The sequence below is a fragment of the Vulpes vulpes genome, chromosome 13, assembly GCF_048418805.1.
Source record: "Vulpes vulpes isolate BD-2025 chromosome 13, VulVul3, whole genome shotgun sequence".
Taxonomy (NCBI): Eukaryota; Metazoa; Chordata; class Mammalia; order Carnivora; family Canidae; genus Vulpes; species Vulpes vulpes.
In genome coordinates this window covers 142,161,568-142,183,860 of record NC_132792.1, presented here as the reverse complement: position 1 = coordinate 142,183,860, position 22,293 = coordinate 142,161,568, and the positions used below count along the sequence as shown (strand labels likewise).

At 39.4% G+C, this 22,293-nt stretch overlaps 1 protein-coding gene across 1 annotated transcript in view; it reads right to left on the bottom strand.

Moving 5' to 3' along the window:
* Positions 1 to 22,293, bottom strand: part of NIBAN1 (niban apoptosis regulator 1) — a 210,315-nt gene that overhangs the window by 150,723 nt on the left and 37,299 nt on the right. The gene's annotated exons all lie outside the window — the stretch shown is intronic.

Here is a 22,293-nt window from a genome sequence, read left to right as displayed (position 1 = left end):
ACGACAGGTAACGCTGATGCCTGCTGAAGTTTGAGAACCGACAGTAAACTGTACCTTCCTGCAGCTAGAAAGATGGGCCAAGGGGGGGGGGGGTAATGAAGGTGGGGGGGGGACAGGAAAAACCTAAGCCTGGGTCCTGCAATATGTTCTCAGCCCTGAAACTTCTGAAGACCCCATCAAACTCTGTTCTTGCACCTTTAGATCCAGTCCTCCCCCTTGACAAACTGAAAATAGTTCATTAGAAAGGGCATCTATGGGACGCCTGAGCGCCTGCCTTTGGCTCAGGGTGAGATCCTGGAGTCCCCGGATCGACTCCCACATTGGGCTCCCTGCATGGAGCCTGCTTCTCCCTCTGCCTGTGTCTCTGCCCCTCTCTCTCTCTCTCTGTGTGTCTCTCATGAATAAATAAATAAAATCTTTAAAAAAAAAAAAAGAAGAAAGAAAGAAGAAAGAAAGAAAGAAGAAAGAAAGAAAGAAAGAAAGAAAGAAAGAAAGAAAGAAAGAAAGAAAGGGCATCTATTCTTTTTCCCACAACTACTATTTAGCTTGGCAACCTCTCCCAAGTAACACTCAACTGGGGCAGGAGGGTCACCATGCATTTCTTCCTATTCTTAGTAATCAGATTTTTAGTGATTCCTATTGACTTAACCTCCAAGGTCACATGGTCTGTACACACAAGAACCAGGCCTGAAGAGGACTTGGAAGGCTTTGCCCTCAAAAGTTAATTAACTGGCATTCTAACACCAAGATTTCTCACGCCTCACACCCAATCTCTCTCACCCTACACTTTAATCTGTCAATAAGTCCTCTCCATTCTGCTTTCAAAATATATCCAATACCTACCCATTTTTCACCCCTTCCTCTGCTATCACCCTCAACATTTCTCACCTGAAGGATTACAACAACCTCCTAACTGGTCCTCTTCCTTCAGAGAAAAAGCCCCAGTCCCTCACTGACACTGGGTCACCACTCTCCCTCCTCCTTCCAGCCCCACTGGCCTTTTTTGCTTTTCTAGGACGTACCTTTGCATATGCTCCCAGTTCACCTAGATGCTCTTCCCTCAGATAACCACGTGATGCACTCTCCAAGTCTCTCATTTCATTCAAACCTCTTAAATACTAACACCTTAAAAGAGGCTTTTTTGGATCCTCTGTTTAAATACCAGCCCTCATCTCTGTCCCACTCCTTACCCTTCATTCTTTCTTTTTAAAGATTTTGTTTATTTATTCATGAGAGACATACAGAGAGAGGCAGAGACATAGGCAGAGAGAGAAGCAGGCTCCATGCAGGGAACCCAAGGCGCGACTTGACCCCAGGACCCTGGGATCATGACCTGAGCCGAAGACATGCTCAACCGCTGAGCCACCCAGGTGCCTCACCCTTCATTATTTCTATTCATATCACTCAGCATCATCTGATGTTTCTTTATCTGTCCCCACTGAAATAGAAACTCCTTAAGGCTGGGGGTTTTCTTTGTTGATTTTTTCATTTTCTTACTTTTTTTCTTTAAGGGCAGGGATTTTGTTCATTATGTTCTCTGATATATCTCAAATGCCTAGAAGAGCATCTGGCACATAGGTGCTCAATAAATAACTACTGAAGAAGTGAATGGATGAAATATAAATTATAGGATCTGGACTCAATGAAAGCTGTGATTCTCGATGAATAAAGAGCATTTCCAGGTGACAACTCAATGATTTAAGTCTTGAATGTTTGACTCTTTTCTCAATATTCTAGTTAGCCCTCAGAATTAAGTATACCTTGGGGTGCATGGGTGGCTCAGTCAGTTAAGTGTTTCACTCTTGATTTTGGCTCGGGTCATGATCTTGGGGTCCTGGAATGGAGCCTGGGATCAGGTTCAGTGCTCAGCGTGAATCTGTTTCTCCCTCTCCCTTTGCTCCCTACGCCCTTGTGCTCTCTCTCAAATAAAAAAAAATAAAGAGGAGGGCACAGCGGTTTAGCGCCTGCCTTTGGCCCAGGGCACGATCCTGGAGACCTGGGATCGAATCCCACGTCGGGCTCCCGGTGCATGGAGCCTGCTTCTCCCTCTGCCTATGTCTCTGCCTCTCTCTCTCTCTCTCTCTCTCTCTGTGACTATCATAAATAAATAAATAATATTAAAAAATAAAAAAAATAAAAATCTTTTTTAAAAAAGAAGTATATCTTCTCATAGTAGTTAATACCATTCATTATATAAATTGCAAAGATTGTCCCTCAGAATGCTGGTATTTTTACCGAAGAAAACTAATTGGGATCTTCTGCCAGAGGATAGTTTTGGCTTGTCACCTCATTTGTGAACAATCTGAGAAAAGACTGATTATTCTTATCTCTCATTCTTTGCTCATTTGTAGCACTCACAGATGGAGCAAGGTACAAGAAAGGATCTGTATGTGTGCAGTATCAACAAGCTTTGTAACCACAATTTTAGCTTCAAATCTTAACCTGATAAATTAGTAGCCATGTGACCTGGTCAGATTGCTTAACTCGCTTGTTTGCAAGTCTCGTGGTCTGTTAAATGGAGTTGGTAACACTCACCTCATATGCTGTTGTCAAAATTACATTTTATCAGGTCTGTGAAACACAACATATTCCCAGGAACACAGTAAGTATTCAGTAAACGGAAGTGCAGATTGTTATGGGTGACAAGAGTGGTCAAGGAAGCAATTTTCTAGCAAAAGTGGAATTTTAATTAGACCTTGAAAATCACTGATACTACATTAAGAAAGAACTTCTTGCATTTTTTCTCCAAACAAATAAAGCTCCGTTTCCCCAACTGGTTTTACAGGAAAAAATACGAAATTCCATTACTTTAGTCATAGTATTTAATATTTGCAAATCCTATGTGGGCAACATTTTATTAATCACACACTAGAAATGAGTCTCCAAGCAATTCAATAACTTTATGAAGCAGATTCAACTTCATATAATTCAAATCAGTGAGTTTAGAAAATTTCCTATGCAATGTTAGTTTTTGTACGTTACCAATGTATTTTGTATTAAAATATTCCTAAGACCACTCCTTTCAGGGAGTGGTTCAGATGGATTCAGTGTCCAACTCTTGATTTCACTTCAGGTGATGATTTTAGGGTTGTGAGATCGAGCTCTGCATGGAGCTCAGTGCTGAGCGTAGAGTCTGCTTAAGATTCTCCTCCCTCTCCCTCTGCACTGCACCCCCATGCACCTTGACTCTCTCTCTCTGTCTCTCTAAAAAAAGAAAACACTGCTTATTTCAGGTAAATAGCACATACTAAAATGATTACCTTTTAAAATATATTAAATGAGATATAATTCACATACTATAAATTCACCTATTTAAATTAGCCTTTTTAAAGGAGCAAATTAGATTAATAGACGTTCAGTGCCAGTACCTTTAAAATGTGTATGTGTCTTGGGATTCTCTTACTGTCATAGAACTATGAAATCCTTGTTTGTTGTATTCTCATTTGAGTTAGTGACATCTGTCTATTTGGCTACTTAACTGCCTGCAGAGCAGGGACAATCTCAAACTTCTTTGCACTTCCCCAAGTAGCTTGTACTGCTGTGTAATATAGGAGTAGGAGCTCCGTAATTACTTGATTGTATAATAAGTACACACGGTAGGGTATACCAGTCATCCAATTTAATCTTCACAAAAACAGACTGAAGTAGGCACTGTTATTTTTAAAAAATTTTTAAAAGATTTTATTTATTTATTCATGAGAGACACAGAGAGAAAGGCAGAGACCCAGGCAGAGAGGGAAGCAGGCTCCCCATGGGGAGCCTGATGTGGGACTTGATCCCAGGGCCCCGGAATCACAACCTGAGCCAAAGGCAGATGCTCAACCACGGAGCCACCCAGGCACCCCGTAGGCACTGTTATTATCAACATTTTCAAGATGAGAAAATCAAGGTGAAGAAATTTAAGCAATTTGGGATGCCTGGGTGGCTCCGCAGTTGAGCATCTGCCTTTGGCTACGGGCGTGATCCTGGAGTCTCAGGACTGAGTCCCACATCCAGCTCCCCTGCATGGAGCCTGCTTCTCCTTCTGCCTATGTCTTTGCCTCTCTCTCTCTGTGTATCTCATGAATAAATAAATAAAATCTTTAAAAAAAAGAAATTTAAGCAATTAAAAAAAAGATTTATTTATTTATTCATGAGATACACAGAGAGAGAGAGGCAGAGACATAGGCAGAGAGAGAAGCAGGCTCCTCGCAGGGACCCTGATGTGGGACTCTATCCCCAGACCTGGGATCATGCCCTGAGCCAAAGGCAGACACTCAACTGCTGAGCCACCCAGGGGTCCCAAATTTAAGCAATTTAACTAAGGTCATTCACCTGTCCCTTGGTTTATCCCAGAGTACATCCTCTTAACCACAGATGTTACTACTTTTATATTAAATCTTGCCTTTATTTACATAAATAATTGAGGTTTTCCTATAAAAATTTAGAAACTATTGACAAACAAAAAGAAAAAGGGGGGATCATCCAGATCCCAATGTCAATATTTGTATTTTGATTGATTTTTTTTTGAGAGAGAGAAAGTGCACGTGAGAGAGAGGAGGGGGAGAGACAAAGGGAGAAAGAGAATCTTAAGCAGGCTCAGTGCTCAGTGCCAAGCCCCATGAGGGGTTCTATCTTATGGCTCTGAGATCATGACATGAGCAGAAGTCAGGAGTCCAATGCTTAGTTAGGGGTGTTTGAGTGGCTCAGCTTAAGTGTCTGCCTTTGGCTCAGGTCATGATCTCAGGGTCCTGGGACTGAGTCCCTCATTGGGCTCCCTAATCAGGAGGGAGCCTGCTTCTCTCTCTTCTCTGCTATTCCCCAACTTGTGCTCTCTGGCTCTCTCTCTCTCTGTTGAATAAATAAAATCTTTAAAAAAAAAAAAAAGGTCTAGCACTTAACCAACTGAGCCACCCAGGCACCCCAACTTCAATATCTTTAGATAACCCCAATCTCCAGTTTAGTATCAATTCTTACAAATTTATATACAATTATATGTGTGATCATAATTATATAAAAACTTATAGTTATTTAGTTACCAAAATAAAATGATGTGCTTTATATATTCTTTAATCTCTATTGTAATTTTTCATTTGGAATATTTCCATTTAAATAAATATCTAGATTTAGGTCAATGATAGTTCATTGTATAAATGTAATCTAAATCACCTACCAGCAATGTATGCATGCTTGTTTCCCTATTCCTTAGTCACACTGGACATTTTCATATCTTTTAAAAAAATTATTGTCATTATTTTCATTCTTCATTTTAATAGTTGGCAATTTAGGAGTTAAAATAAGTAACATATTCTGTGGTTTAATTTTGAAATCCTTAAAGAGAAAGATTCATTATTTTTCCATGGGCTTGTGGGCTATACCTGTTTCTTTGTGAATAGGTTGTTCTTATATTTTTCTGTTTTTCTATTGGTTTTAAAGAGCTTTATATATATTAAAGACATTAAAAAATTAAAAAATAAAGACATTGACCCAGTTACTCTAACACACATTGCAAATTAAACACATTTTGCTTATTAAAATGTTATTTCCTTATGTTCTTTACTCAGTAATCTTCTTTGAAGATTGGCTAACTATATATAAATTGTAAAATCATTTGTATTTGTCTCTGGCACCCTCCCATCTTCCCTTAATACTCCCTTCTCTTTGTATAGTTCCTGAAGAATGTCTAACTTTATCAACAATTTCTCTTATAAACTGTTGTAGCTTAACTATTGAAAATCATTTTATGAACTTTTTTTTAAAAGATTTTATTTATTCATGAGAGACACAGAGAGAGAGGTGGAGACATAGGCAGAGGGAGAAGCAGGCTCCACATAGGGAGCCTGATGCGGGACTCGATCCCGGGACTCCAGGATCACACCCTGAGCTAAAGGCAGGCGCCAAACCACTGAGCTACCCAGGGATCCCAAATTTATGAATTAAAAAAAAATAAGTTCCTTCACTCACTACCAAGATTGTTGCAATAACCTGGTATGTTCTGTTTATCTCAGGGGTATAAGTTTTAGAAGTTTTAGAAGTTCCAGTTGTCATTCTTATACTGACTTGTCTCATAATTTGGGAAAATAACTCAAATTTTCTAAAACTTATATTCCTTATCTTTAAAACGAGTGTCTGTGAAAATTTAATGTGATCATATATGTAATGCACTTAATACATATTAATATTCCTAGCACATATTTAGCATTCTCTAAATGAAGCTAGCAATGACAAGAATAAATAATAAGTAATAAAAATGTTTTATTAACTTTTTTTAACATATCAGTATTAATTCATTTTATTCTCATTCTTATTATAGTACCTTTATTTTATGATCGGCAAATCACTTTCCAGGAGACAGGGTACTAAGACCAATTTTGAAAAGGAAAAAGTGTACCTATTATATTTTAACTGTACTTTTCAAAGACATAAAAAGCTGTTTCATAATACAAACTATAGAAAACTAAGCTGGATAAAATCTTTTCTAGAGAGAATATGTACAAGATGGAATCCAACTTTTGCTCATAAATGACTCGTGAGGGAAAGTTTCAGGAGCTTCTGTGTGAAATTTTTATTGGAAAAGACAGATTTTTTTTTTTTTTTAATGGAGAAACATTGCCTTTCTTCAATATGCTCTTCCTGGATGCCTGGGTGGCTCAGTGGTTGAGCATCTGCCTTCAGTTTAGGGCCTGATCCTGGATTCCTGAGATTGAGTCCCACACTGGGCTGCCTGCATGGAGCCTTTTCTCCCTCTGCCTATGTCTCTGCCTTTCTCTCTCTGTGTCTCTCATGAATAAATAAATAAGTCTTATAAAAATATATGCTCTTCCTTTTTTTAACTGAAATACAATTAACATACAATGTTACATTAATTTCAGGTCTATAACATTGATTTGGCAATTCTATTTATTCATTACTCAATGTTCTCTGTAACTGTAATCACCATCCATCACCACACAACATTATTATTATATTATCGACTATATTCCCTATGCTATACTTATTATCTGTCATTTATTTATTTTAGAACTGGAAGTTTGTACCTCTTAATTTCCTTTATCTATTTCTTTACCCCCCACCCACCTCCTCTCTGGCAACCACCAATTTGTTCTATTTAAGAATTTGTTTTTGCTTGTTTGCTTGCTTTTGTTTTTTAAATTCCACATATAAGTGAAATCATGTGGTATTTGTCTTTCTCTGATTTTTTTAAAGATTTTATTTATTTATTAATGAAAGACACAGAGAGAGAGAGAGAGAGAGAGAGAGAGAGCGAGGCACAGACACAGGCAGAGGGAGAAGCAGGCTCCATGCAGGGAGCCTGATGTGAGACTCGATTCCGGGTCTCCAAGATCAGGCCCTGGGCTGCAGGTGGTGCTAAACCACTGAGCCACCCAGGCTGCCCTCTCTGTCTGATTTACTTCATTTAGTATAACACCTCTAGGTCTACCTATGTTATCACAAATGGCAAGATCTTGTTCTTTTTATGGCTCAGTAATATTCTATCATATATACATACCATATCTTTTTTATCTATTTATCTATCATCTATCCATTCATCTATCAATGGATACTAGGGTTGCTTCCAAAATTTGGTATTATAAATAATGCTACAATAAACAGAGGCATGCATATCTCCTTTGGAGTTAGTGTTTTCGTTTTCTTTGGACAAATATTCAATAGAATTTTGGATTATATGGTATTTCAATTTTTAATTTTTTGAGGAACCTCTATACTGTTTCCTACAGTGGCTGCACCAAATTACATTTCCACGAACTGTGCGTGAGAGTTCCCTTTTGTCTGTCTACATCCTCACCAACACTCACTATTTCTTGTCTTTTTTTGAAAAAGATTTTATTTATTTGAGAGAGAGAGAGTGAGTATGAGCTGGGGGAGGGGCAGAGGGACAACCAGACTTACTGCTAAGCAGGGAACCCGAAGTGGGGCTCCAACCCAAGACCCTGAGATCATGACCTGAGCTAAAGTCAGATGCGTAACTGACTAAGCCACCCAGGCACTCTTATTTCTTGTGCTTTTGATTTGCATTTCCCTCATGCTGGGTAATGCTGAACACCTTTTCATGTGTCCATTGGCCATCTGTATATCTTCCTTGGAAAATGTCTATTCAGATCCTGTGATTTTTTAATCTGTTTTTTTTGTTGTTTTTTTTGTGTGTGTGTTGAGTTGAATAAATTTTTAAACATATTTTAGACATTAACCCTTATCAAATAAATCATTTGCAAATATCTTCTCATTCATAGGTTGCTTTTGTTGTTGTTGTTGATTCCTTTCTTATTGGCTTCCTTTGCTATGCAAAAGCTTTTTATTTTGGTTATTTTGGTGGAGTCCCAATAGTTTATTTTTGCTTTTGTTTCCCTTGCCTGAAGAGACACAGCCATAAATATGTTACTAAGGCCCATGTCCAAGACATTATTGCCTATGTTTTCTTTAGGAGTATATGGTTTCAGGTCTCACATTTAGGTCTGTAAACCATTTTGAGTTTATTTTTGTGTAGGTGCAAGAAAGTGGTCCAGTTTCCTTCTTTTGCATCTATCTGTCCAGTTTTCCCAATAACCACTTATTGAAAAGACTATAATTTCCTCCATTGTATATCTTTTATTCCTGTGTTGTAGATTAATTGACCATATAAGTGTGGATCAATGTGCTTTTCAAATATGAATCATCACAATTTTTATATGGATCTCTAGCATTGCATAGAATTTTAGGCACAGAGTGGAAGTACAAGTATTTTAACAGAAACTAACAAAGGCCTAGAACTAAGGATGACAAAGTCTAGAACCAAAAGGGCATTTGGATGTGTAGGCATCAATCTTCAAATGTGACAAAGACCAGACCAGCACAGTTGCCCTTGTATAAGCAATAACCCATTATTGCCATAGATAAGCAGATTCTACTGGTTCTGAAGGCAAGGCTCTAAACTATTTCGTACTTGGGCATGGTTAGTTTAGTACCCACGCACAAAGGGAAGAGTGCCACCTACTGGACCAGCTGTGATACTCCGTGCAGGGTTGAGGCTACTTTGCAATGAGGAAAATGACACACCGGTCCAAATCAAATTCTTATGCTTGCACTTAAATTAGTTTAACAGTCATTTGGTATTATCCATCTGTTTCTTCCAAGGATCTTATGCTCAGCTGACAAATGAATTGCTTTTCCAGAACAGAATTCTCCTGTTGAATTTATTTTGGGGGCTAACTCTATTATTTTACTATACAAGCTTAGACTTACTGCTTATAACACACATTTTGATATTAATTATAATCCATTTTGTAAAGCACAGTCTCTTGGTTATTTTCTCTCAGTCACAATTCACTCTTTTCTCTATACAGCAAGTCACCAACACACAAAGTCTTAGAGTTAGGAACATAGTTGCAAAAAGTAATATTTCAGGGTTCTGACTTCTAGTCTGGTGTGCTAGAAAGGAGAGATGGAAGGAAGAATTGCCAAGGAACCCCAAGGGAATGCAGGAACAAGGACCGGTCAATGAAAGTAAGGAGGGATATTACATCATGGACATTGTTTGGAATTTCTGTACATAGTTTTATTGCTTTTCTGTTCTCTACAGACAATGTACCCCTTATTACCTGAACCAAGGGCAGACCACTCCCACAGCACTCCCTGATATACCCCCAAATATTTGCACTCACAAATAGTATGGGTAGTAGGGCAGAGATGTCCAGATTTATACGCCTTGTGTATGGAAAAAATACTTAATGGTTTATTATATCTGATTAAAACTGTCTTCATCCATACTACCTTAAATTCCTTCTTATTTTGACACTGACCCAATTATTAGTTCATTTAGGTTACAGATGATAAAACTACCGTGTTAAATACTTTAAGGTGAATCCATTTAATCAGATTACATTCTTTTAAAATTTGGCTAACATCAGCTCACTGCAGGAATAGCAGTTTTTAAAGAGAAAGAGTACTCTAGAAGCATGAGGGCCTTTAAAATACATTGGTTAGTCTGTTTCCAAACTGGGCCAATCAGGCTCCTTGCCCAGGATTGCTCTATTGTAATGACTGAAAAAGACTGTTTATTTCCCCTACTACCCTTGATAAACTGGTAGGCTATTAATCCTGAGCTGCTAGCAGACATTAGTCCACCAGAATGAAAACCCCTGATTAAAAGAAAATAATTCTCAGATGACACTGCATTCATTGAGTCCTGGCTTGCCCAGTTCCATGAAATAATAAATCCTCCCCATTTTTGTTTGTTAAACAAGTTTGAATTGGATTTCTGTCTTCCTTCCCAACCAAAACCATTTTGACCAACATAAGACCTTAAATAGAGTGCTTATATGCAAGATTAAAATGTTCTATAACTATACGATCTATATCCATTTATATAATTGATTAAAGTAACTATAAGTAGACATTACTTTCTATAAGTGATTTGTACTGTATGCCAACAAATGGCAGCACAATATATAACAATTTACTTTTCTTAGTCATTTTTTATTCTCAGTAGTCAGTTTTGAAAGTGATTTATTTTCATTCTAGACATTTGATTAATGATTGGCCCTACATATACACTAATTCCAATTCAGATTTAAAATTAGCTGTCTCAAATTTTGACATGAGATTAACAGTCCTTCTGCACATCATGACCTGAATATATTTATGAATAGTCCCTTATTACTCTCATTTTATTCATTTTTTTAAAAAAAATAATTCATAAAATTCAAGATTTTAGTTCAAGGCATGCTGTAATTAAATTAGGAAGCATGACAGAGTTTGGATTAGAACTAAATCAGATTGGCAGAAATTCTGCAGCCTTAATAGCTTTGTTTTACATTGTGCTATTAAAGTTATAGCCACATAAATTAACACTTAATCCTAGAATTCCTGGAAATCAACTACTGGAAGAATGATAAGAACTTTGAGCAAGCCCAGGATAAACCAAGCAATACTGAGAAAGTGAAGTACCAGTAGAAAACCAGCCAGAGGACAAGGGCAGCAAAACCTTTTTGGGTTTTCTATGTTTTATTGGTTTGTTGAGACTGATGCAGTATAATTTTGATGACTATGACTTGGCCTTCAATGGCTACAATGGTGCCAGGCTGTGGTCAGCATTCAATAAAGGCTTGTTGAGTGAATGAATACCTACAATAGATACAAATCTTTGATGCAGTAATGTTTTTCCTATAATTGCTGTAAGTTATCAGACAAAGTCATTGTGGACTGAGCCAGAAGGAATTTCAGTGTCCTATCTTTTTTTAAGTGTCCTCATCATAATATTGAAGGAACTAAAATCAGAAGAGGTCAAATAACTGCCCAAAACAGAGATGGGGGTAGTAAATCAGTCAACAAACATTATGGAGCACTTACTACTAGGTAAATGTTTGGCATTGTTTCAGATAATGGACTTATAGCAGAGCAAGGCAACCGAAGTCTCTGACTTCAAAAGAGTCACTCACTATTTTGGGGCACCTGGATGGCTCAGGAGGTTAAGATCCAACTCTTGGTTTCAGCTCAGGTTATGATCTCAGGGTTGTGAGATTGAGCCCCAAGTTGGGCTCTGTGCTGAGCCTGGAGTCTGCTTAGGATTCTCTCTCCCTCTCCTTCTGTCCTTCCCACTTGCCCTTCCCCCCCAACCCTGCTCTCTCTCTCTCAAAGAAAAAAAAAAAAAAGAACTTATATTCCAGTGGGGAGAGATGATTAACATGTCAATGAATAAATGTGAATAAATAACTTCAGATCCTGATAAATGATGCTATGAACACTAATATAGAATATTGTGGTGGAGAACAATAGAGAGTGGGAAGAGGCACAACTGATTTAGTAGATTGTATGGAAAAACTACACAATGACTGACTGATTTTTAAAGAGAGAGGCAGAAACATAGGCAGAGGGAGAAGCAGGCTCTCTAAGAACTCTCATGTGAGCTGAGCCTTGAGTCATGAGGACACATCCATGCAAATGTATGAAGGAAGAATATTTCAAGTGCCAGGCCCAAGGTCCCGTGACAGGGACAAGCTTGGTGTGCTTGATGGGGGAAAAAATCAGCCACAGTGTTTCAACTGGAAGGAAAGGGGAGAAAATGGACAGAGAGGAGGTTATGGGTACAGGAAAAGGAGTTGGGTTTTATTGCAGAGGGTGATGAGACACCATATAAAAGGTTTTAAGGAGAGGAGTAAAAAAAAACTAATTTTCACTGTAAACAAATCAAGTCAAGCTGTTATGTGGAGAAAGGACCAGGGTGGGAATGAGAGGAGGCTGTGAGCTCCTTGGAAGGCTGTCCTGGTAATCCAGGCTTGATGGCAGTCACTTGGACTAGGGTATAGCAGTGGACAGGGGAGCATGTTTTATATGTACCTGCAAGACTTGTTAATTTTTTTTTAAAGATTTTACTTATTTAGTCATGAGAGATACACAGAGAGAGGCAGAGACATAAGCAGAGGGAGAAGCATGTGCTCTCTGGTGGGGGCTGATATGGGACTTGATCCCAGGACCCCGGGATCATGACCTGAGCTGAAGGCAGATGCTCCACCACTGAGCCACCCAGGTACCCCACGACTTGCTACTAAAGGGGAATGTGGGTAGTTAGGAAATGAACATGCCATTTACAGTGATGGAGAAGATTTTAGGAAGAATGAATTTAAAGTTTGGGGAAAGGAGTAGTTCTGCTTTGGACATTTTAAGTTTGACTTTCTCTTTTTACATAGGCTCTATACCTCGTGTGGGGCTTGAACTCATGACCCCAAGACCAAGAGTCATAAGCTCTACCAACTGAGCCAGCCAAAGTGCCCCAGTTTGACATTTTCATTAAACACTAAAGTGACGAATAGGTGAAAATTAAAGCCATGGTGCTAGGGGAAGGTGGAAGTCTTCTCTAAGACAGAAGTGGGGCCAGAGCCTGGAGCACTGCAGAAGGTTTGCAGAAGGTGGAGCAGCGGGGAAAGGGGCTGAGAAAAAGCTACCAGGCAAGTCGGGAAAAATCAGAAGAGGTGGCTTCATGGGCATTTCTGCAGACCACCTTAGTAAGAATTGTATCTTATTGATATGGGGGTGGGAGAATGGGAGGGATGAAAGCCTGGCTGGAGTACTGAAGTTAGAAAGGGAGGTAAGGACAAAAAAGTAGCAGAGCTTTCAGACATTTTTCCATGGAGTGAGGAAGAGAGATGGAATTGTGGCTGGAGGAGAATGGAAGGCCAAGAGACTGCAAACGGGAACGATCCAGTGAAGGGAAAGACTGTGGTGGTAGAGGAGGGCAGGGGAATAGCCATGTGGAAGGACTGGCCTGAGGCTTTGGATAGAGCAGAGATCCTTTCTCGCTGTAACTCAAGGGAAAGATGGGTGCCCAGGTTCAGATGCAGGTGGGCTGCAGGATTGGGTGAGGAGCTGAGGTGATTCTTGGCCATTTCCATCAGTATGTGTCCCATTCTCCCAAATCCTACTCCAGGGTATAACTGCACAGCCTCCATTAGACTTCTGAAAGATGTAATTCCTACTTGAATGAATATGCGGCATGAAGATATTCTGCAAATTTGCTCATCTAGGTGTAGTGGTACAAAAATGTCATTGTCTAAGTGGAATTCTTGTAGTACTGAGTTTGTTTTGAGCACAATGTAAAAGAGACCCAGTCCTCAGTTTTCAGTTTGAATAAAAGAATAGAGTTAACAAATTGAAAAAGTGGAAGGAACCTAGGTCCTTGAAATCACTGTTGAACACCTGAATTTTCCAATTCGGGAATGGCCCTACCCCAGATTTCTTTCATGTCAGTTAATAAATGTATCAATTGCTTGAGCTATTTTGTTGGTTGTTGTCAGAGCTGAAAGCATTTTAACTAGCATAGTATTTCATTGAGATACTTGGTAGCCATCTGGAAAAATAAAGCTCAAACTTTATACAAAAACAGATAAATCAAAATATAATTTAGAAAGTACTGACAACACTGTGCAATTCCTTCCCAAGCATGACACCAAATCTAGAGGCCCCACGTAGATGGGATAATTGTTGAATAAACCATAACACTTTAAGACATGTTGCAATGTTTATATGGGGGGAAAAAAGGATTCACAACATGTACATGCTCCATATATCCTTTGGGAGGTTTTTTGTTTTATTTTTAAGAATTTTTATTTATTTGAGTAAAGAGAGAGTTGTGTGTGTGAGAGCAGGGGGAGGAGGGGGAAGAGGAGAGGCGGAGGAAGAGGAAAAGAGGGACCAAGGGAGAAGCAAACTCCCCACTGAGCAGGGAGCCCAATGCAGGGCTTGATGCCAGGACCCGGAGATCATGACCTGAGCTGAATGCAGATGCTTAACCCAATAAGCTACCCAGGCACCCCATGCCCATATACTTTGTATAAGATTATAGCTCTATGTTCATTTGGTTTTGTTTTTAATTTCACCATAAAGTTTCTTAGATTTCTTTTTTTTTAAATGCTCTTTTCTTTCTTTTTTTAAAAATTTTTATTTATTTATGATAGTCACACACACACACAGAGAGAGAGAGAGAGAGAGAGAGGCAGAGACACAGGCAGATGGAGAAGCAGGCTCCATGCACCGGGAGCCCGACGTGGGATTCGATCCCAGGTCTCCAGGATCGCGCCCTGGGCCAAAGGCAGGCACCAAACTGCTGCGCCACCCAGGGATCCCCCAAGTTTCTTAGATTTCTGATTCATTTTAAAGATGTTGATTTAATTATCAACAATGCAACATTAAGAAAAAACCCAAGGTCATACAAGAGAAGATTGATAGATCCATAAATATACATTTTTAAAAGATTTTATTTATTTGTTCATGAGAGACACAGAGAGAGGCAGAGACATAGGCAGAGGAAGAAGCAGGCTCCATGCAGGCAGCCTGATGTGGGACTCAATCCCAGGACCATGGGATCACGCCCTGAGCCAAAGGCACCGCTGAGCCACCCAGGCATCCCGATAGATCCATAAATATTAAAAATTCTTCATTAAGAAATATCACAAGTCGGTCAGCCCCAGTGGCCCAGTGGTTTAGCGCCGCCTTCATCCCGGAGTGTGATCCGGGAGACCGGGGATCAAGTCCCGCGTCAGGCTCCCTGCGTGGAGCCTGCTTCTCCCTCTGCCTGTGTCTCTGCCTCTCTCTCTCTCTCTCTGTGTCTCTCATGAATAAATAAATAAAATCTTTTTAAAAAAGAAAGAAATATCACAAGTCAAAAGAAAAATGAAAAGTTGGGTAAATTTGCAGTTTGAACCTAGGATAGAAGGTTCATTTTCTTAACACCCAGAATTCCTTTAAGCCTATTAAAAACACCACCACCAAAATAGGAAATGATACAGGCTATGAATAGTGTGTGTTGACAAATAAATGGCTCTTAAATATATGAAAAGATGCTCAATTTACCCATAAAAAGAGAACTTCATGTTACAACTACACTGAGTTACTGTTTCTTGGATCGTGTCTTCTATTGCGGAAAACGTGGGAACAGAGCCTCTTCATGATTGCTGGCCAGAGTGCAAACTGAACTGAAGAGTAATTTGACAATATCTATTAACATTATAAACTCCTTGAGGTAGCAATTCCACTTTAGGAATGCATCCTATTGAATTATTTGTATACGTGTAAAGAAACAGTTGTACAAGGTTACTCTTAGTAGCATTATTTGTAAAAACAAAAGGTCCAAAGATCAGGGGGCACGGGGTGGCTCAGCTAATTAAGCTCTGCCTTGAGCTGAGGTCATGATCTTGCGGTCCTGGGATGGAGCCTCATGTGGGCTCCTTGAACAGCAGGCATGCCTGCTTGTACCTCTCCCTCCCCTCTGTCCCTGCTCATGTGCTCTCTCTCTCTCTCTCTCTCCCCGTCTCTCAAATAAATAAAATATTTTAAAAAAAAGATTTGAAAACCAGATAAAGGTCGATCAAAGGTGCAGTTAAATATTTTGGAGCAATAATAAAATCGAACACTATTGTAGTTGTAACAACAGCAAAAAGAATGAAAATTTCCTTTACAATCTGGGTGGCTAGTTGGCGCAATCAGAAGAGCATGCAACTCTTGATCTGCAGGTGGTGAGTTTGAGCCCAACATTGAGCATAGAGCTTACTTAAAATCAATCAATTAATCAATCTAAAAGGAGAATTCCTTTAAATTCTGATATGGAAAAATCTTCATGATTCAGCATTAAGTTAAAAAAAACACACACAAGATATAGTATGTTTAGTATGCCACCATTTAAATACTTTTTTTTAAAGTTTTTATTTATTTTTTATTTATTTATGATAGTCACAGAGAGAGAGAGGCAGAGACACAGGTAGAGGGAGAAGCAGGCTCCATGCACCGGGAGCCCGATGTGGGATTCGATCCCGGGTCTCCAGGATCACACCCTGGGCCAAAGGCAGGCGCCAAACCGCTGCGCCACTCAGGGATCCCAGTATGCCACCATTTATATAAAAAGGTATGAATGAATACATCTACATACTTTGTATACACACAAAAATATCTGAAGAACATACAAGAAACTAATAACACAGATTGCCAATGGCAGTAATGTTGGGGACAGATAGGAAAAGAAAACAGACATTTTACAATTTATACTTTCACCCATATGGGATTGTAAAGCATATACATGTATTACATATTTTTAAAAATTAATTTTTAAACGCTGCAGATTAGACTAAATCTTTGTTATTAAATACTCACAATTTGAAAAATACAAACACATTTTTGTAAAAATAAATGGGAAAAAAATGAAATTCAGCCCAACATTGAAACTCTTATCCTACCAGTGACCTTAGGCAAGCTACTTCTCTGTGCCTCAATTTCCTTATGTCCCAAGATGGGGATCACAGAGTCATTGTAAGGACTGGAGGACAGAATGCTGGCACTACTTAGCACAGTGCTGGAAATCAAAATAAGTCCGTACTAAAGGTTGGCTAGCACTGTACCTATTCTGCTGTGGTTATCAAAGTAGTAGAGATTTTATTTAAAGATTTAAAGGATTTGGGATGACTCGGTGGCTCAGCGGTTGAGGGTCTGCTTTCAGTTCAGGGCATGATCCTGGAGTCCTGGGATCAAGTCCCACATTGGGCTCCCTGCATGAAGCCTGCTCCTCCCTCTGCCTGTATCTCTGCCTCTCTCTCTTTCTGTGTCTCTCATGAATAAATAAATAAAATCTTTAAAAATAAAAATAAAGATTTAAAGGCTTTTATTTATTTATTTATTTGAGAGAGAGAGAGGAGAGAGAGCAAGAGAATGAGAGTGCAGGGGAGAGGGAGAGTAGGGGGGGACCCCACGACCCTGGGATCATGACCTGAGATGAAGGCAGAGGCTTAAGTGACTGAGCCACTCAGGTGACCCTAGTATGTTGATTTTTCTTAAGCTATAAAATATTATTTATTGGATATTTGCAGACATCATTATCCTTTCTACAATTAAATATGAAGTTATCAGTAGAACCCTAAATCTACCTCTTTGTGTTCTGTTTCTGTATGAGCAATCCTGGTCACTCTATCTTCTGTGAACCCCTGAAGAACAAGGTCACAATAAGTGATCAGTATTGTATTCCCATTAATTGTCAGGATGCCTGGAGCATGAAGGCATTCAGTAAAGGATTGTTGGATGGATGGATGGATGGATGGATGGATACACATGAACATGCATGAGAGAAAATGGCAGGAAAGTAATTCTCTTTCTGCTTCTGCAGCCTTGCAGAGCCAAAAGAGAGAGAACAAGATGCTAGGGGTTCATGGAAAGTTCAGAGACATGGGACACCTGGGTGGCTCAGAGGTTGAGCAGTTGCCTTCCGCTCGAGGCGTGATCCTGAAGTCCCAGGATTGGGGAGTCCCATGTCGGGCTCCCTGCATGGAGTCTGCTTCTCACTCTGCCTGGGTCTCTACCTTTCTTTCTCTCTGTCTCTCATGAATAAATAAATAAAATCTTTTTTTTTTTTTTTTAAAGAAAGTTCAGAGACAAAGAAAGAGGGTTCTCTTATCCAGTTCATGGGCTATAGGAGTTGTTGCTCATGGGTTCTGGCTGATTGTGGTTCTGAGAACTATTGTAGGATGGGTGAAGAAAAAATTTACTGTATGTCTACTTATATCAAGCATTATCCTGGACATTTTGAACATTATTTAATCCTCTCAACAATTACATGAGAAGATGGTATCTTCTAAAAGAGGTGCACACATTGTTCAACTATGGGAATTAGCAAATCCTAAAACATTGTATCTACAGCTCAATAGCCTGAACTCTGCCTAAATTCAAAATTAACTATCTCCCTCAACCAAGTGTTCTCACAAGGAAGCCAAATTGTAGGATAAGGTAAAAATAATTAATACAGCAATGCCTCTATACATATTTCTAATCTATTTTTAAATAAAAACACCACACATTTCCCACTGTAGCTGCTTCAAAAAGGTCCTACAACATAATAGTCAGGAATCCCACTAGGATTTACCTTGGTAGACTTCTTTTTGATTTACAATCCAGAGCTTTTGTGGGAAAAGTTAGAGACACAATGAAGGAATACACTATTGCTTTTTGTCATCCTATGCTAATAAATATATCCAACAGAGTAGCTGTAATGGTTAAATTTTATGTGTCAATTTGGTTAGACTATGGTGTCCTGCTTTTTGGTCAAATGCTAGTCTAGATGTTGCTGTGAAGATTTTGTTATGTGATTAACACCCACAATCAAGTGGTTTTATTTTATTTTATTTTTTTAAAGACTTTATTTATTCATGAGAGACACACACAAGAGAGAGAGAGGCAGAGACATAGGCAGAGGGAGCAGCAGCCTCCCTGTGGGGAGCCTGATGCAGCACTTGATCCCAGGACCCTGGGATCATGACCTGAGCCAAAGGCAGATGCTCAACCACTGAGTCACCCAGGTGCCCCTAATCAGCTGCCTTTAAGTAAAGGAAATTACTCTTCATAATGTGGGTGGGCTTTGGGGCACCTGGGTGGCTGAGTTGGTTAAGCTTCTGCCTTCTGCTCAGGTAGTGATCCTGGGGTCCGGGATTGAGTCCCTCATCCGGCTCCCTGCTCCGCGGGTAGGCCTGCCTTTCCCTCTGCCTCTCTGTCTGTCTTCTCTTTTTTTTTTTTTTTTTTTTTTTTTTTTTTTTTTTTTTTTTTTTTTTTAGTCCTCTGTCTGTCTTCTCAAGAATAAATAAATAAAATCCTAAAGAAATTAATGTGGGTGAGCTTCATTCAGTCAGTTGAAAGTCTTAACAGAAGAAATTAAAGACTTTTGGAAAGACTTCTGCTTCAAGATTATAACACAGAAACCCTTCCTAAGTTTCCAGCCTGCTGGCCTGCCCCATGAATTTCAGACCTACTGCCCCCACAATAGCATGAACCAATTCCTTAAAATAAATCTTTTCATATTTGTTTATATAGAGAGGATATTTATATAATATATATAAATCTTTAATCATTTGGATGAAGGATATTCATAATGCTCATCCGTAAAATCTGAATGCTTTTTTGATCAGAAGTTGCACTATATATTTTAAGCTGTGTGGGTAAAAATATTAACATGGGGGCTGTGGCAACAGGATTTATAGAAGGAAATATATATTTGGACTTTGTTTCTGGCAGAGAGCTCCTAAAACCCTTAGAACGTCCTAAGTGGTGAGAATAAAGGTGCCTTGTTGCATTAATGAGTGGCTTGGGGAACGGTTGCCAGGGGCGCCAACTTTGTGTTTAGAAGGTTAGAATTTTCAGTTCCACCCTCATCCTTGACCCCCAACCTCCAGGAAGGGAGAGGTCAGTGATTTAACCGAACATGCCTATGTAACCAAGCCTCCCTTAAAACTCCAATGGAGGGGATCCCTGGATGGTTCAGCAGTTTAGCTCCTGCCTTTGACCTGGCACATAGTCCTGGAGTCCCAGGATCCAGTCCCACATCGGGCTCCCTGCATGGAGCCTGCTTCTCTCTCTGCCTGTGTCTCTGCCTCTCTCTCTTTCTCTTTCTGTGTCACTCATGAATAAATAAAATCTTAAAAAAAAAAACCACCCCAATGGAGAGGGTTCAAAGAGCTTACCAGTTAGTGAACTTGTGGAGGTGCTAGGTGGAGGTGCTGGGAGAGTGGTGGGCTCAGGGAGGGCCTGGGAACTCCTCCTGCTTTCCCCATGCTTTGCCCTATTCATCTCTAACAAATTGATCAAACCCAAGGAAAGGGTTGTGGGAACCTTTGATTCATGTCCAACAGATCAGGAATACAGGTACCAATCTGAATTTGTGACCAGCTTCAGCAGTGGAGACTGGGGTGGGGCAGTCTTGAGACAGAGTTCTTAGCCTGTGGAATCTGATGCTATCACCAGGTATACAGTGTCAGAATTCAGTTGAATTGTAGCATACCCTGCTGCTGTCCAGGTTATATGAGGAAGCCCCTCCCCATATTGAAACTGGGTCCCAGAATACTCTTCAGGGGCAATCGGAAACAATAGGCAGGTGTCCCAACTATTTGGGCACCTTGGTCTTATACACCCTGACTACTTCACTCTACTTATTTCTTGTTTATTCACTCCTATTGTCTCTCCAGTCTTAGTACCTTTAAATGAAGCTGCATTGATCACACAAACCTTATATAAATATAAATATACATATACATTTCTGGACACCAGGGATGTGCATGCACAGAGAAAAGACACGTAAATAGGCAGCAAGAAGGTGGTCAAGGAGGGAGAACTTCCAACCTCCAGATCTGTAAGAAAATAAATGTTTTCTATTTAAGCCAAATAAATAAATAAATTTTTATACTTTAAGATCCTATATTACATGTATTTTATATATAGTCATATATATAATTACTTCTGTTTCTCAGGAGAATCATGACTGATAAAGCAGCTATGCCATTTGCAACAGATAAGAAACTAGTATTAAAAAGACTGAAGTAGGGGCATCAGGCTGGCTCAGTTGGTGGAGCATGTGACTCTTGATCTCATGGTCATGAGTGCAAGCCCCACATTGGGCATAGAGATCACTTAGAAAATTTAAAATAAATTTTATTTATTTTTTATTTTTATTTTTTTAAATAAATTTTTTTTAAAAATTTTTATTTATTTATGATAGTCACAGAGAGAGAGAGAGGCAGAGACACAGGCAGAGGGAGAAGCAGGCTCCATGCACTGGGAGCCCGATGTGGGATTCGATCCCGGGTCTCCAGGATCGCGCCCTGGGCCAAAGGCAGGCGCCAAACCGCTGCGCCACCCAGGGATCCCTTTTTTTAAATAAATTTTAAAAACAGTTCTTCACTTAAACCAAAGATTGAATTTGAAGCTTATGTCTCTCCCTTTGATAACATTTATTCAGAAACACAAATTCCAAATCTACTTTGGAACACTATAATTTCTATTATGGTACAAAAGATCTACCATTTTAAAAAATAAAATTAATTGTGGGACATTTTAATTTTAAAGACACATGTAATTTATTGTTTTGAAAATGCGCTGTCATCATTAAATGAGACAATGAGAAAGTGAGGCAACTTTAAACACTCTGAAGCACTAATTTCAGGGATCCCCCAGGATTTTTTTCAGCTTTTAGCTTATATGCAAATTATGATGCAATATTTTTCAGACAAGTCCTGGTAAGTTTAACACCTATGAATTTGGGGTGTCTGGCTGGCTCAGTTAGTAGAGCATGCAACTCTTGACCTTGGGATTGTGAATTTGAGCCCTTGTTGGGTATAGAGATTACTTAAAAATAAGATCTTAAGAAAAAAATACAAAAACCTATGAAATTTGAGCAAACAAGATGGCATCTGGAGCAGCTACAAAACGCTAGAGGGAGGTGCAATTACAACAATACTCTCAGTGACTGGGTGACAGCCACTGAGCAATATCAAAAGCAACGAGAGAATAAAACATAAAATGAATTGACCCTGCTGAAAGCATGTGAACCCCAAGTGTTGAAAATATATCTAGTTCTTTGAAAGTTTATATATGTAGATATTGTAGCTCTTCAAGGAGAACCCACCACAGACCTGGTGGCATGCAGGATCGGGACACAGCCCCCACATCTCAGATTAGAGCCCACTGGGGTAGACTATCAGACAAGCAAACAAATAACTGCAATGAATTGCAACATGTTTTATACAATGATCCCATTTACAATGATTTCCAAGAACACCTTCCCCATGCAGGAAGGACAGGAGATTATTCTGCTATAGAGAAGGGATTGATTATAAAGGGAAGAGGTACAAACAGCTGGACCAAGAAGCTGAATTTCCACCCTGGTCTCTGAATTTGAGGGAACAGAGAATTTGAGGGTAAAGAGAAGGGAGAGCAAAAGCAAGGCAAATTATCCTAAAATATTCCAAGCAGAAGGAGGTTTCCAAAGGCACAGAGTCAAATTTAGTTTGGCTTGGCTACGGA